The sequence below is a fragment of the Ictalurus punctatus genome, chromosome 27, assembly GCF_001660625.3.
Source record: "Ictalurus punctatus breed USDA103 chromosome 27, Coco_2.0, whole genome shotgun sequence".
NCBI classification, from domain to species: domain Eukaryota; kingdom Metazoa; phylum Chordata; class Actinopteri; order Siluriformes; family Ictaluridae; genus Ictalurus; species Ictalurus punctatus.
In genome coordinates, this window is record NC_030442.2 from 11,561,022 (window position 1) to 11,576,319 (window position 15,298).

Here is a 15,298-nt window from a genome sequence, read left to right on the forward strand (position 1 = left end):
TTTAAATACAGCCGGATAAATATATGAGAAATATAAATAAAATGTAGTTAAAACGGATATATGCACACATGCAGACGACAGTACAGAGGGAAACAAAGTCAGATCAAAAAGGCCGGACGTAACACGTTCAATTCAAACAGCCTGGATCCACTCGGCGCCCCGTTTAAAATCTGCCTGCTCACGATTAGGAATTGTCAAAATATTTGCGGTGGTGGAATTCCAACAGGCGAGCGACACGTGTTCCCCTACAAAGGGCCCATCTTCCTCGAGTAACAAGTCGAGAGAATGAGTGGAGACAGCAAACCTAAAATCCCCCAGGCTAAAGAAATCCAGCTATTGTAGTAATAACCCGCGAGACCTGGCTGGGAATGTACAGCTTTCAGAAGCACTTCTCATCCTATTTGTAGCACGGCCATTGATGTGTGTGTGTGTGTGTGTGTGTGTGTGTGTGTGTGTGTGTGTGTGTGTGTGTGTGTGTGTGCGCATGTGTGAGAAAAGAGCATAGGTACAGCAGGTTACTGTATTCCTGTTTTGTTTGTTTTTTTTGCTTTTTCAAAACCATGTTAAACTTCTTCCTGATAAATAATCACTGTGGTTTGCCTATCAATCCAAAATGTGTTTTTTTTCTTCTTTTTCTTCCCCTCCTCTCCTCTATATTTTTTGTTCCACAAGGCAAGTTTCATTAAAGATCCAATTATGCAAATCAAGTCCTGAAGAGCCGGTTGAATATGCAGTATAATAGTGTACAGTAATAGTTCAACACAATATACGGCATCAGGGGCAGATTTACGAGGCAACATAACTGCACTCTTGCCGTCCTTTGGAGGAAACCTCTTGATCATAATTAAAGGTGCAGGGGCCCTCTTTACTCTCTGCTGGCAGCCATCTTACCCAGATCCCTCAAGGGGGACCCTCTCTAGTGGCCCACCCTCTAAGGTCGTGACCCGGAAACAGCTTGAGAACAGGCATCATTAAATCCTCTAATTATCTTGGGACACTTCGTACCATAGATATCTGTTTGTCTCAACTATCCCACTGAGCCATCGGAGGAATCTAGCACTATCTGTGGCCTTGCTGGTATTTCTCGGCATTTAAAAAGCTCTGAAAAGAATTCAAACAAGGATGACGCTATGTGCTTAGACCCGGTGATTGACAGACAGTTGCCTGGTTGCACAAAGCCCTTGTCTGGTGAGATGACATGGCTGTAATTTTGTGCTGTTCGACAGCTCAGCAGCAGATCATCCCCTCACCCTGCACTCAGCACAGAGCAACATTTTTATTAATCGTCCCAAAAATGTCCTGTAAATTTAAGAGCAGATATCCTCAAACATCTTACAAAAAATAATAATAATAAAATAAAAGCAGATGGAGAGCGATGGTGGAGTGATTAGAAGGCTGTCATTGGCTTAAAGGGCAAGGCCAAAGCTGAGGCTTTCCGACTGTCTGTCTCAAGGCTGTGTACCCGAGCGACTCGACATGGTCTACTATTGAGCAGAGGGGCTGAGCGTTCTCTCTCAGGCCATGAGGACGCACCTCCAAACCACACCTCCTCATAAACAGGCCAGATGGAGAAGCGCTGCAATTGAACTTCATTCGTTTTAGGTCACTTTCCCAGATCAAATAAAAGTGTGCTTATAACACCCACCCCCAAAAACAGCATTAGGTCATGCTTCAAGAATGTCCCTATCATGAAGTTCATAAGGCTTTACAATGTAATGCTCACATTCCTCATAATATTGTGTGATCAAAGGGTGTTATGTGCTTGAATGTTTTTCCTTCCAAGAAGTGGCACTTAAGAAGAATCAATCATAGCAACAACCAGTTGCTGGGCTCTTCACTGAGAGACGAGGTTCGGTTGGTATGTAAGGTCGTTATTTAACTGCATCGTGTGCGTATTGTCTATGTGATAAACCTATTCCCAAGAATCTCAAAGAAAGACGGAAAGAAAGCTAGAAACTTATGCCCAATCATTCCCTCTGCAAGCGTCCCAAAGGAGTGAAGAAAAAAAACATGCTTGAATAAAAAGCATCTGCACACATCTGTTCAGCTCTGTCATCTGCACTCAAGTTAGGTTTTACTCTGATGCACGCTTATTCTGCACTTCTCAGTATTACTGAAAGCAGCATTACTCGATAGATTTTCCTCATGGAAAGTGCCTCAGGGTTGGGTAGAGAACACTGTATTATCTTAGACCCCTTGTATCTCTCTCTCTTTCTCCCTCTTTCTCTCTCTCTCTACCCCGGCAGACAGACAGACGCTCCTTCTGGTGGCACCCTGGCACGAGGCAGTAGAGACAAGCTCATTCGTCACCACCTCATCTGTCAGGGCACTCTTTATTCTTAGATCACACACTGATGTCTGTGATTAGCCTGTTCAAAAAACTTCCACTCTTTAGCCCTCTCTCTCTCTCACTCTCTCTCTCACTCTCTCACTCACTCACTCACTCTCTCTCACATACAGAACGTCTAACAAATCAGCACTCAACTATAAATGACAATAAATGACATGCAGAGCATTAAATGTTCTTCTTTCGACTATAATTATTTGCTAAAGACAAAAGTTGACAACTGTCAGTAGTCACAAACTAACTCCCATTTGTATGTTGCGTGCGATGACATGATGAACTGCGTCTTCTGCACTGCATGACAGATATTGAATGATGGGTCTTACAAGCTTAATCAATTCAAAAAGACAGGCCTAAAGAGTAACGTAAGGCACTGCAGTTTAAATGTGTGATGGTGGGACAATGCTACAAGGATTTCTGGTACAGATTATTGTGTTGCCACACCCTGACTTATAACATGACAGCAATAGAAGAAACTTTGAAGAGGAAAAATATTTGGTGAGTTAAAAAAAAAGAAAAAATCTCACTGAACACAAAAACAACAATAATAATAATAATAATAATAATAATAATAATAATAATAATAACCGACCTACCTACCTATAAAAAAACTATTTACAAAGATCAATCAATTTGAACAATGATGTCAAGCATATGATCTATATACAACTGAAATAGTCTTACCATTAAACTGTTCCATCTACACTGATTTCACACTGTTATTGTGATTAGGGATAATATATTACCCTTTCCCCCTATATTTAACTTATCCTTGCTCATCAAGGTTATTAACAAGCCTCAGCACAGACTAATGCCAGCGTGTTAGCCCGCGAGCACCGTGCAAGCACCCCAAATAAATAAACACAGCTCTCTGGGTTTGTAGGGATTCTGTTGCCACTCGGGGGAAAGGCCTTAGTGTTCCGAGCCACAGAGGAGGGGGGGTCTCCACAGCACATATCAATTAATACCTAATCGTCCCGGTCTTGCTGCCACACCACCACTACCACCACCCCCCAGAGCAGCCTGACTAAGGCCCGGGCATCTGGAAGACAATTTCCTCCAATTAAAAGGAGCAGAGAAGCATTTAAGTGTGGAATGGCTGTTTGATCACGTCTCCAAGGCTCCAGCCTGGATCCAGTCGGCTGAGCCGGAGACTGACAGCCCTGGAGAGATCGAGAGAGAGCGAGACGGAGGGGGGAGTGATGAGAGCAGGTCATTCGGCCTTGCTCTTGCCCCCTGCTCAGCCACGAGCCATGGCACCAGGCAGGGATGAGCACACACCTCCACACACCGAGCAAACCGGGGGACACACTGGTTTTCCCGGCTGCTGCCAAGTTCCACCACGCAACACGCCACTCTGCCTGCCGAACGAGCACAAGACGCATATGTAAATGAGAACGGAGACACCAGGGAGGAGACATTTTGACAGGATTGGCTTGGGCTGTTTAGCCCTGTCGAACTGCTATCGGATCTATTGGCAGAGCATTTTCACAAGAGTCTTCATAACGCTTCATCCTTCGCTGAATTTCAATGACTTGAGTATTTCTTTTTTTCAAAAAAAAAAAAAGAAGTAGCTGATATTTGAACGATAACAGCACGACGGACGATACGCTAAAACTTAGTGACGTTGGAGTAAAAAATATACAGTTATTGCTAGTGTATAATATATTCATATTTTTAAGTTAATTAGTCAAGTATATTTAGTAACATTTTTTACTAATTAGTCGTATACATTTTTAATCACAGGGTATGGCTTTCTCTAAAAAAGTTTAATGATAAGAGAACAAATGCATTAAAATATCATTCATCTCAGAGTTTTAAAAAATGAACAGTGTGCTATGAAATACGTTATAATAATTGCACAAATTACAGCCTATAACTCAATTCATATAGACTTCCACATACACACGCTAGGTTTTCCTGAATATTTTTTTTTCCTTTATGCTACTCAAAATAAATGATCATAAGACATCCTGTTAATAATTTGCCTAATTTTTTTAATTCATGTTTAGTCCCAAACACCACATTTCGGGGGCACATTAAAGCTGACCCCACATATGTATGGGGTGTAATACTAGAGGTTTGAAGCGTGTGAGCAGACTGCATGTCAAATCTAAAAAAAAAAAAAAAAAATGAAAAGCTGAGCGCAGAAAAAATGTCTACGCCCAGACACTATTACACACATAATATCTTTCTCAAATACAATTTAACAATGCTGGTGTCTTACTTACACTGTGTTTCTGCACAACCTGTTCCTGACCCTTAGCTTTAATAAGGAATGTTGGTGGTTGGTTGAGAGGGGGAGGGAGGGAGGGACGGAGGTGGGGGGGGTGTATGTTACCTCGTTTCAACTTATTGGGATATGCCATAACAAAATAAAATGTCAAATTTAAAACTGAAAAATAAAGTCATGGGCAATGACACGTGATTAAAAAGGCGTTTATAAAATTGCTCCCTGAATTCTAATGCACTGCAGCTTTCCATTTGTTAGGGTCACATCTCTTTCTATCTATCTTTTTTTTTTTTTTTTTTTTTTTTTTTTTAATGGTCTGCTGTCTCCTTTAAAAACTCAGTGAGGACAGAAGGAGACACCTGCAGTTAGACTGATGGACCTATCGGACATTGTTGCTTTTCTAGGTATTTAGAAAGACTTTGCTGGAGCCTATTTGACAAAATCCTAATGCAGTGCATTTGATTTAAAAATAAATAAATAAAAAATAAATAAATAAATAAATAAATAAAAAACAGCAAGCCGGTGTTGCGTACTTTATTCTACTTATCTTAATTCTGATACAGTTTTTTAAGCAATTCAAAATGGATGAGTCAAAGCATGGGGATGACTTATTCTAAATATATAATAATGTCTAGAAAATTTATGAGGTCAGAAAACCTTTACCGCCCTTGTATACTTAAATGTCATATTTCATGTTGTTAACATGGCAGTTCTCGTCTCTCTCTCTCTCTCTCTCTCTCTCTGTCTCTCTCTCTCTCTCTCTCTGTGTGTCTATCTCTCTCCTTCTGTCTCTCTCTTACAAGCCTCGCAACTTTCTGTTTTTCTCGTAAAAATGCGTTATTTCCCAAAGCGACTACGCCCTCGACAGTCGTTAAAATCTCCATTTTCTGCCAATACGTGCAGGTTTTCTTTAGATAGAAAAGGGATTGTTAAAGCCTCCTATGACATTTACCCCTCGGTTGTTGAATGCCATCATCATCATCACGTCCCTCCGAGCATAATGTTCCTGAGCGGCTCGATCCGAGCACAAAATGGCAGGTCTCACCGGCAAATCCAGCGCACAAAGTTTGAACACACGACAACTTCAAGCCTGAGCTCCCCCGAGATCTGTATGAAGCTTCGCCCAAACTCCACACGGAAACGCGGAGCGAGAAAGTTTAGAGCAGAGACTCGGCAGGAAAAAAGGGGGGGAAAAAAGTTTTTGTTTGTTTGTTTGTTTGTTTCCTTCTTGTCCTCAGCTTGGTCACATCCAGCCGGTCAGCAGTAGTAAAGTGGAGGGCGCGTTACTTTTACGCACAGCCTGCCTTTCATCACCATTGCGCGTCAGACAGTCATGAAGCACGGACTAGAAAAATAAAACCAAAGAGATCACGTTTATCATGTTCAAGTTCACGAGCATGATCAAGAAGAGAAGAAAAGAAAAAGAAAAAAAAAAGTCCGGTCGCTTTCGATTCGAGTCTCCTCTTTGACCAACGCGCACTAAAGCCTCCTCGCTGTTAGATATATTTCATTATCCTGCGCCTTATTTAATCATATAAACAGGAGGACTGAAACATAACGGCACAGCCGCGGCACGCACACACACTGAGCCTGCACTTCGCACCACAAAAACGCACAAAAGCATCCCGAATCTTAAAGCGCTTCACTTCTTACCTTTATATCTGAAAGAAACTCGTGCGCTGCGTGAAGCTCGTCTTGTCTGAATGTTGAAGCGCGGCCCACATGATTGACCTGCGATCACTTCTGAGCCGAAAAGAGGGGGAGAAAAGTGCGCTCTGGACCTGTTAGGAGCGTCCGCCTCCGGGATCCCTATCCCACAGCTCCGCACGCTTCACACCGGATTGTATTATTTATTTATTTCTTAAATCGCTCTTTATTTGATTAACTATTTATCTGTTTCTCTCTTTTTTTTCTGTGTAACAACGCGTTCATTGATACCAGTCACCCGGCATCGCAAGACATTTCCATCTCTCGCCTTGCGCTCCCCCTGTCTGGTAGGTGAACCGCGCCGTGCCGTTTAGGAGCAGCTCTCCATTGTCGTGTAATTCGCTTCGCTCGACTCCGACGGGTCTAAAAGGCGAACCCGCGGACAACGCGACACCACTGCTCTGGAAATAATCTCTAATCCCCTCAACGTGAAGGAGAACATTTGCTACATCGCAGCCTCTTATTGACCCCGACTGTCCCGCGGTAAAGACTCTTATTAAACCCGCGTCACATCGGCGCTCTTGTTTGTTCACACGCCGCTTAATTGGCTCCGTCGTATTAGAAATAATACTGTGCGTATAGCCGGTATTGCTCAAAAAAGAAATTATTATCTGTATATTTTTTTAATAGAGAGAGAGAGAGAGATGTTTTTACCTTTCCGGAGAAGTGTCCCAAGTCCAAAAGAAAAAAGTCCAGGGGAGTGTAAAGGAGCGGAAAGGCGAGCATCAGTCAGAGAAGTCCGGAGTGATAAAGCGCGGCGCTCCGCTGCACTGTAACCTTGCGGCGTGTTTAATGTAAATAAGGCAGTTATGTTGCCAGTCGCAGCATTACGGACGCACAGCGCGGGTTGAGATTTTTTTTTTTCCCACCCTCCCTGATGAGAATTAATATTCTGACACGGTGCTAAGGAGCGCTTTTTAAACCAGACGGATCAAAAGCACGTCTATGCGTAAATATTATATTAAATTGGCACTCGGCGGGGCGCAGAAGCACCAAAGCCTCATTCTGCTCTTTAACAATAAAGGAAACGCTCCACATAGACCAAAGGTACAAGCAGATGGGGGGGTGGGGGGGTGGGGGATTTGACTTTATAAAAGGGACTTGGATGAGAGCAGAAAAGTTTTAGGCTGAACTTCAGAGACAGGACAGCGCTCAGGAGGATGAGGATGGTGATGAGGATGCTGGGATAGATTGTGCTTCTATAGCTCATATAATAATACATTCAGTGTCCCAGAGTTGACAAAAGCTGCTGTTTCAATGGGGTCTTTGTTGTAAGATTATATAATGATGATGGTGTAATTATGGGAAAAAGGTTTTGAAGAAAAAATAAATAAATAAATAAATAAATAAATAAATAATAATAATTATTATTATTATTATAATAATAATTAGAATAAGAATAATATATAAAGTATCAAATGCTCTGGTGGGTGGACTGGTGGTTTCGTAGTGCATGGGACTTTGTGAGGGTGATAGCAGACACGGGTATAAAGAAAGCTGGACAATAGGGGGAAAGGACAGTGATGGGTGATTTTCAGCCAATGATTGATTAATTATTCAAAATATCTTGCAATCGGAAAGGATTAGGAGGTGAATAGGTTATGGAAGAGGTGGGGGGAGGGGGATGGGGCAAACAGTTGCCTAACATTAGTTGCACAGACATTCAGTCTGACGAACTTTATAATTCATGTAGATAGAGGCCTCCTTGTCCTCTGTGCCCCCCCAAAACACCCACGAGATAGTCCTGATGCAATCCTATGTACTGACTTTCCTTTATAATTTCGTCTTCACTTTATATCCTGATGTATATACGTATGATGTTTCTGATCCGGTGCTTACACAACTGATCATAGAACAATGGAACTGATTATGAACAGTTATCTGGTTACAAACTGGGTATTTTATATAGTATGAGCACACTATATCTGCTGAGGCACATCACTCATTCACCGTAGAAATGTTGCTGAGATTTCTTACACATATGTTTAATTATATTGGGTTATTTATATTTGCAGGGTTTTAAAGTTTTAAGTGTTTTATTTTATCATCTTTTATCCCAAACATACATACATACATACACACACACACACACACACACACACACACACACACACACACACACACACACGCTTATATGCCTGGATTTACACCAAGTAACTCACTGTGTACACACACGTACTGTATACTGTATTTATATACTAAAATGCTAGTTTATTAAGTACACTTATACAATTATGAATAAACTGGCAACTCAGCATATATACCTCGAGTTCTCTGAAAAGGAGCATCAATAATTATTAACACCCCCGGGCGTTCTTTCCAGACAAAACATACTTTTTTTTAAAGATAGCACATTCATTATTCACTATGAAAATCAGATTCTCATGCTGCCCCCTTTAATGGTTAGGAATTCTGCCTGCATTTTCCAGTTTGATGTGTATGAAATTCCTTTTTTTTTGAACAAATTCCAAAATAAAAGTTTGTCTCTAAAGAAATTAGCATAACCATCCCATCAATAATATCACTATCTCTATGGGAGTGATAGTGGGAGCAGTAGGGGTGCTCCTTTGCTCCATTCTCCATGGATCAGCAGCGCGTTCTCGGCTTCTTTTGAACTTGTTAGAGCAAAGTCAAGTGATTCTTTATCGGTGACAGGCCAGACAAAGCGCCTGCGATGGGAAAGCAGGTCAAAAAGGAAGTTGCCATATGGACTTCAACATGCAAATTTATAACCATACAGGACGTGGTGTACGTCCTATAAAAAGGGGCCTAACCAAGTTTTATTTATTTATTTATTTATTTTTTTGCGCAATTGTAATTGAAATTTTTTGGTAATTTTTTAAAACAATAAAATAAATGTAAATAAAAATAAACCCTCACTGTTACATCTGTTAATTTACTTATGCAACATGTGTTTCCTTTTGCGTCTCATGTTTATGCAAACAAATTTGGATTCATTGCCTTTGCTCAGCTAATGCCATCCTTATAGATTTTAGATCTATAAAAAAAAAAAAAAGAAAAGACATAAAAAATAAATGCAAACTCGTCACATTGACCCTTGGGTTTGGAAGGTCAGCATTTCAGATTGATCACTTTTTGTCTCTGCAAATATCAGGACGTATGAAGAATCAAAAGGGCGTCCTAGTCATGTGCAGAAATGTTCAGCACACAGGATTCCTCCTCTGCAACAGGTGCAGAAGAGAAACTGATTCTTCAGCCTACTGATTTTTTATTGTCTATTCATTTGAGTAGAAGATTTTAAAAAAATAAATAAATAAAAAACAGAAATACTTTCAAAAACTATAATTGGCCTATTTATAAATATAATATTTATTTAAATTCAACATAGTTTAAAGGTTTATCGCCTGCATAAAAATCAGGACAATATGCCTGAAAGAGAACTTCTTTTTAGCGTATAGAGCATGAACCTACTAAGGACAGCAGGCTAAGTGAAAAGAACAATTCGTCTGCATGCATTATCAAACAGAAAAATCTAAATGTGGACTGATTTTACACAATAACATAGTATGCAAGACATTACAACGTTGAACCTTTTTGCAGTCAAAGTTTGAAAATCGATTTCATTTCTTTAACTCCACAGTAATGTCGCATGTACTGTATATGGCACTGACATAAATTTTATCTCCTAGCTTTATGTTATATATCTACTGCAATAACACACTCTTCTTTGGCTTTGACTGAGGCTAATGACACTGATTGAAGGATGGCATACTGTGGGTCTAACAAAATGGTCATGGTTGTCATAAAGTCTCAAAACTCTGTCATGACGGGCTCATCTCTCCAACATGCTTGGGACACGTCCAAGACGGCAAGCCTCAAAAACAGACACACCACTGTTCACTTCTCAAAGAAATGAAGATGCTATTCCTTCAGGCCTCTCTCTATGGACTTGGCACCTTGGGTATAGCTATTTAGAAAAAAAAAATTTACACTAAACATTCAAACAAATGTCATTTCCAACAAAGCAACAAGTCCTTTTATATCTTCTCAAAGGAGGAGACTTGCCCATAAACCCCTGCGTGTGTGTGTGTGTGTGTGTGTGTGTGTGTGTGTGTGTGTGTGTGTGTGCATAAGCATTTCAGCTCAAAACCAGGCTGATAGTTTATATCTTCATACAAATACACCAGAATGGTTTTCTCATAAATAAAAGAAAGAAAGAGAAAAATGCATCACTTTTTAAATCGCACATAATCTGTTCCAGGTCTTTGATGAAGAAATGTTCTCAAAGTATCACAGTGACTGATTTAATGAGAAGGGTGTGAGCACGATTTCAAACAATTTTGATTTTCTGAACCCTATGTGACTCTAAACTTTTAAACTTGCACTTAAATATTGCATCAATTACCCTTTCAAGTGTGACATCAACTAAATAGGAGCACTACCATAACAAACACAAAGCGCGGTATATTTATTCCATACACTTTCATCAGTATTTGATACATGGCCCCTTATGTGCGCTTTCCATAAAGCTATCCGAACCCCAGTATCCTTCTCTTCTGATTATGAACGGATATATGTTTGGACAACAGCCTAACGATGATTCAACAAAATACTGCAGAGGCAAATATTTAGAGCTGGGTTCTAGGTTTTCATCATCTTGGTGTGATGTGAGCGTACGAGTCGGAGTCGGTTTCTCAGTTTATTCTTCAGACCACATCTGTGTCTGCCTTTGATGAACGGAAGGAGGTGTATAATGTCTATGACTGATAACTGGACAAATGCTAATTTAAATCATCTGAATCAATGTCTGGTCTGGCAAAAATAAAAAAAAATAAAAAAGAAAAGAAAAAAAAAAGGAAAAAATAGTAAATGTAAAACATCTGACTCAAATTGATTACTAACAACATTCAGCATACGGCATTTAATAACGATTACGGCATGCTTAAAATATCCGGGCTATTTTGAAAAGTCCATCAAGTTTCTATCTCTTAGTAAAAGAAGCCACTGTGTGTGTGTGGGTGTGTGGGTGTGTGTGTGTGTGTGTGTGTGTGTGTGTGTGTGTGTGTGTGAATGTGACTAAAAGAAACGCTCTCCACATGAGCGAGAAGAGAGCAAACAAACAAAAACAAACCAAACACCACAATTAGCATGGGAAGGCTTCTGCTGCCTAATCAGAGTCTCGTATGCTTCATTAGAACTTTGGCTTCTCTTGATCTGTCTCAGGACTCAAAAATAGTACATTTTGACACGAGGCCCTGACTCCTAAGCCTTTAAAACACGAACTCTCTCTTTTCTCCTTGACATCCACTTTAAAGAGGCATGTAAGCCGCCGAACAGCCTCATGGAAACACTCTCTGAAACATCACTGTAGTGCCCATATCCATTCTTATTTCGGAGCCATCATATTTTACTATTACCTATCAATTGGTTTCTAATCGCGGTAATGAGGCGTCTGTCGTTTGGTGACAGAGAGCTAACGGCCTCTGTGGGAGCATTAAGGAGCCTGGGTTATGCTGTGGGCCGTTAACTACCTACAGGCGCTTACTAATGGCTCCAAATGACCTCCTCAGTGGCTATTAGCACATAATTAGAACCTTGCAGACCATCGATGACTTCCACTGGACATGCGTGCCTCTTTGCTCCTCTCCCTCAGTCTTTGTTTAATGGTCAAACTACACTTACACTCCAGAGCAGGACTTCAGTCACTGCATTAAGTTATTTGTGGCTTCCTGTATCCTGTGCATAGCGTCTAACACATTTAGAAGCATTTAAGCAACCGCAGCTTCAGTTTCCTTTCGCCGCTAGAGCAACAATTACATAAGTACACTTCTGAAAAAAAAGGTTCAGATTCTTTCTTTTTAACATTCTTTTTTTTTTTTTTTTTTTTCTAAACTGATCTAAACAGGGACTGATGTAAACAACAAATAACGCTTTTTTACTTTGCCAACTGGTATCTATCCCAAAAGTGAATCAATGTGAATTAAAAGGCCAATGTGTCATAGCCACTTTAAGCATTTTGTCCTATTGTTGTGGATCAGGCAGCGCATAAAGTGCAAGGCACGGCCACACCGCACAAGCTCCTCAGTCACACTAACCTCTGTGTACACTTAGTAATGCTCTCCAGTTACCCAGAACAAAGGCCTGCTTTAGTAGGTTAATGTCAGCTCAGGAGCTGCGTCGAACAATGCGTGAGGACAAATGAAAAGAGGAATGTCTTGTTTTGTGATGAAAATGCAACACGGTACATCTGCACATGGTGCCGGTGCTTTAAGTGTTCGCAGCATTGTCTTCCCTCACCTTAGAATTATGTTTGTTATCTGGGCAAAACTGTGACCTTGTGGTAGAAGTATGAAACAACTAACACAAAGTCTATGCAGGAATCTTTCTAGGTCGTCACCCATCCTTGGACAAACAATGGAATTTTTTTAAAGAGGCCACGTTGGTGTGACGGGAAAATAAATCCAGATCATTAACGTTTAACAGACGCTCTTATGGGCAGAATTAAAGTGACTTGAAGTGACTGTCAAAAAAGATTTCCTCGTGCTAATGCAAACAGTCTATGGTCTAAGAATACCCAGACTAAAACCCCATATAGGAGTGAGTGGCGTGCTTGTTGGTTTAAACGGCTAAATCTCCTGCGATTTTCACACATAGTGGTAAACGGTAAATGGTCTGCACTTATATAGTGCTTTTATCCAAAGCACTTTACACTGTGTCTCATTCACCCATTCACACACACACACTCACACACCAATGGTAGCAGAGCTGCCATGCAAGGCGTTAACTTGCCATCGGGAGCAACTTGGGGTTCAGTGTCTTGCCCAAGGACACTTCGGCATGTGGAGTCATGTGGGCCGGGAATCGAACCACCAACCCTACGATTAGTGGACAACCCGCTCTACCACGTGAACCACAGCTGCCCTAGTGATCTCTCGAGTTTACACAATATGGTATAAAAAATAACATCCAGTGAGTGACAGTGCAGGTGAAAACCCATTGTTGATGAGAGAGGTCAGAGGAGTATGGCCAGACTGGTTCAAGCTGACAGGAAGGCTACAGTAACTCAAATAACCACTCTTTACAACCTTTACGCATCTCATAATGTACAAAACATTGAACCTTGAGTTAAAGGAAGATGAGATACAACAGCAGAAGCCCTAACCCTAACCCTAACCCAGGTCCGAGTCCACTCATGTCATCCAAGAACAGGAATCTGAGGCTACAATGGGCACAGGCTCATTGAAATGTATATGTAGAGTCTGTATATATATTTTTCTAAGTGCGATGACACAGTTGCACAGCAGATATCGTCGGTCGCTCAGAGCTTGAGGGTGTCTGGTTTGATCCTGAGCTTGGGGTACTCTCTGTGCAGAACTTTAGTGCATGCTCTCCAAATGTTCACATGGGTTTCCAGTAGCCAGTACGGGTTACACTAAATTGCAATTCAGTGTGTGAATGTATGTGCATGGAGCCCTGAGATGGACTGGCGTTCTAGCCTGCCTTGTGCCCAGTATTCCCGCGACAGGCTCCATATCCACAGTACAACGACCCTGACTAAACAGTTACCGGAGATGAATCACGAACGAGTGAATGGATGTGAGTGAAGAGGTGAGTCTTCAGTCTTCATATGAGAGAGTTTTTCTCTTTGCACATGACATAAACATTCAAACAGAAAACGGTCCCAGAATTACACATGAATATGAACGGTAAAGGCACGGGCCCTCCTATTGTAGGGACATGGAAAAGGAGCGAGGCCGAAATATGCAGCGTGCGCTCGGGTTTAGGGATTCGAAGAGACACTGCATAGAGGCTGCAGTGAGAACTGCATGATAGTAATCAAAGGAGACTTGTCCAGAGGAGCAGAGGTGATTCATTCTGAGGTCACTATCATTTCCTGAGCCCTGAGTTTGTATTTTGTATGTGTTTTCTGTGTCACTAACCATGCCACTACTCCCTTTCTCTCTGTCTGCACATGGAAACACAATCCCCTTTCTTTTCCCCCCTCCCTATCTCTCTTTCACTCTTGCTTTCAAACACATTCACAGCATTCTTCCCTGAATTAATTTGTTTTCATTTGCCGTATGTCAGCAGAAGATATGTACTTGTTCTTACTGGCTGTGCACTGGGATCTCTGGGGCGCAAGTCTGTTTCTACCTCTTAATCGTTAAATCTGTGTGCTCTCCTCAGTCGTTTTTTAAATTTTTTTTTACAGTAAATATCAAGACAGATAACACTAAACTACATAAATAGACTATTGCATCTCTTTCTCTCTCATCTCAGCTGCATGTGCCATGCCTTCTCTCTGCACAGTGGGTCGGTCCACAACATCCCCCCCAGCGTTTGTCCTGCATCACCCAAACGTTGCCAGCCAGTGTCACAACAATGTCAAGCCTCCACTGCCAAGGCGTGGGGATGGTAACCGTGGCAGGCCCCAATTATCTCCCAGACAATGTTGCGACCCGAAAATAGCGACTTTCTCTCTTTCTCTTTTTTTCCACAACAGACTGCCCTGTCCATGTGATGTCCACTCCTGTAAAGCGACTGAAGATAAAACGCTCAGCCGCTTTCCGCTGGCGATCTTTCCCCCAAGTAAAGGAAAGAAGCCTCAGAAATTGCATCGCGCAGTCATCAATTTCTCGCCACTGACCAAAACCACTGGACGCACTTAATCAGCTAAAGGGCAACGCCTCCGAAACGCCATTCTTTTGTGATGGCATTAGTGCAGAAGTAAGATTTACAGATCATTTAATGTGCCACAGTCTTCTGCATAAAAGTATATACAAAGGTTAATATTGCAATAATACCTTCCTGGAGGGCATTGTAATCATTATCTCTGCAGAGATATCAATTAGAAGCACTCTACAGCAGATAATGACAGAGATTCCGGTGCAAAATGACATTATTATTATTATCTTCATCCATAATTTCAGACTGCATATACAAGGCAAAAAAGAGTGGCATAAGTTCAGCAAGAGGTAGACTCTTTTTTTTTTAAGTCTCTGATGATGAACATTTATCTTAGTTTTATGTGGTCAAGCTGCCAGACTAACAAG

At 41.2% G+C, this 15,298-nt stretch overlaps 1 protein-coding gene across 5 annotated transcripts in view; it reads right to left on the reverse strand.

The window, feature by feature from the left end:
* znf536 (zinc finger protein 536) overlaps positions 1-7,290 on the reverse strand; it is a 184,382-nt gene extending 177,092 nt beyond the window's left edge. Inside the window, exons 1-2 of one of the 5 annotated variants that reach the window (XM_017458814.3) lie at positions 6,939-7,290; positions 5,530-5,922 (exon numbers count right to left, since the gene is read on the reverse strand). The gene's annotated coding sequence lies outside the window, so the exon portion shown is untranslated. Of the gene's footprint in view, positions 1-5,529; positions 5,923-6,230; positions 6,846-6,938 lie in introns of those variants that run through there. The other 4 variants (XM_017458813.3, XM_053676486.1, XM_017458816.3 and 1 more) reach the window with 4 other exon arrangements.
* Positions 7,291-15,298: the final 8,008 nt, after the last annotated feature.